The sequence below is a fragment of the Arachis duranensis genome, chromosome 6 (genome assembly GCF_000817695.3).
Source record: "Arachis duranensis cultivar V14167 chromosome 6, aradu.V14167.gnm2.J7QH, whole genome shotgun sequence".
Classification (NCBI taxonomy): domain Eukaryota; kingdom Viridiplantae; phylum Streptophyta; class Magnoliopsida; order Fabales; family Fabaceae; genus Arachis; species Arachis duranensis.
In genome coordinates this window covers 25,875,366-25,877,394 of record NC_029777.3, presented here as the reverse complement: position 1 = coordinate 25,877,394, position 2,029 = coordinate 25,875,366, and positions in this window count along the sequence as shown.

The window sequence follows — 2,029 nt, the reverse complement described above, 5'->3', positions numbered from 1 at the left end:
GCAATAGTAAAAGGTCCTATATATAGAGAACTAGTAGCCTAGGGTGTACAGAGATGAGTAAATGACATAAAAATCCACTTTCGGGCTCACTTGGTGTGTGCTTGGGCTGAGCAATGAAGCAATTTCGTGTAGAGACTCTTCTTGGAGTTAAACGCCAGCTTTTATGCCAGTTTGGGCGTTTAACTCCCATTTAGGTGCCAGTTCCGGCGTTTAACGCTGGAATTTCTGAGGGTGACTTTGAACGCCGGTTTGGGCCATCAAATCTCGGGAAAAGTATGAACTATCATATATTGCTGGAAAGCCCAGGATGTCTACTTTCCAACGCCGTTGAGAGCGCGCCAATTGGGCTTCTGTAGCTCCAGAAAATCCGCTTCGAGTGCAGGGAGGTCAGAATCCAACAGCATATGCAGTCCTTTTCAGTCTCTGAATCAGATTTTTGCTCAGGTCCCTCAATTTCAGCCAGAAAATACCTGAAATCACAGAAAAACACACAAACTCATAGTAAAGTCCAGAAAAGTGAATTTTAACTAAAAACTAATAAAAATATAATAAAAACTAACTAAAAGATACTAAAAACAATGCCAAAAAGTGTATAAATTATCCGCTCATCAGAAATCTAGCATGAGGCCTCGTGCGTGCTTGTGCTGCGTGTGTAGCATCAGGATGCTACCCTACCCTTGCGGAGAGCAGAGCAGTGTGCGTGCGTGCTTGCTGCTGGCCGTGCCAATTTGTGTGCGCGCCCAAGCTCCTAGCCGTGCGTCAATGTGCTGCCCGTGCCATTCTAAGGAACGCTGCTCTGCTCTTCTTGTGGGCAGCGCAGCAAGGCAACCAAGGGTCCTTGGTTCGAAACTTGGTAGGGGCATACGCTGCCCCTTTTTCCTTGGCTTTCTTGGCACCAAAGTAGCGCCTAGTTCCTTGGTTCCCCAAGGTGCTGTGTTCGATTCTTGGAGATTGAAAACAAGCCAATTGTTTTCCTTGTTTTTGATCGCTACTTCCTTCCCCTCTTGTCTTGGGTTCGAAACCCATGGGTAGCACTAGGAGAGCAATTTCCTTTGAATTTTTCTTGCATGGAGCCCGATATTGCTCTTGAGGAGGGCAGGGCAGAATTTTTTTCTTCCTTTGGTCCTTGACATAGAATTGTGCTCTGCTCTTATGGAGGGCAGGGCAGTGATGTTTTGGAGGCTTGGTTCATTATGCTGCTCTCTTGGAGGGCAGTGTGCTCTTGTGGAGAGCAATGTTGCTTCCTCCTTCAATGTTGCGCCACACTTCTTAAGCCACGTTTTTCTTCTTTTCTTCTTTTCTTCTCCTACAAGAAATCAAAGCAACCAATCAAAGTATCTCCAAACTCATAAGGTTTATAATTTATTAAAAAATCAATTAATTTTAGCTCAAACCTCATGATTTAGAATCAATTAAATGGTGGTTGTTTGATTTAAAGAAGTCATGCATTTTCATTCCAAATTACTTACTTAGGATGCAAGAAAGTGCATAAAGACTAGTGAAACAAGTGAAATTAGCTTGAAAAATGGGTATATGATGACTTGTCATCAGAGATGCTGCCAAAATTTTATAAAAATTGGAAGCTTTATTTGAGGTAATTATTTAAAAAGATTTGGTTTTAAAGATTATATGTTTTAAGTTTGATTTATTTAGAAAAGAATTAATTATGTTTAGAATTGGAATTGTTGATGAAAGGAATAGGAGGATGGATGCTGATGATTGAAGTTGAATGAAGGATGATGAGGAATAATTTTAAAGTATAATTTTTGAATGAATGTGGAGATTGAATTGATGATGATAATGAATTAAAAATATATGAGACTTACAAAATTGAGACAAATTGTTGACCCTCTATATGTAAGATGTGACCGGACACTTTAACTCCCCGAGTTCCCCCATGGGCATGCATATATATATAAATTTGAGCTTAGGGCTTTGTCTCTCCCCATGGATGAGCTTGGAAATATTTTCATGGATATTATTGAGCTTGGGGATGCGCGTACAGAAGGACTGTCTAATGGTTAGCTAC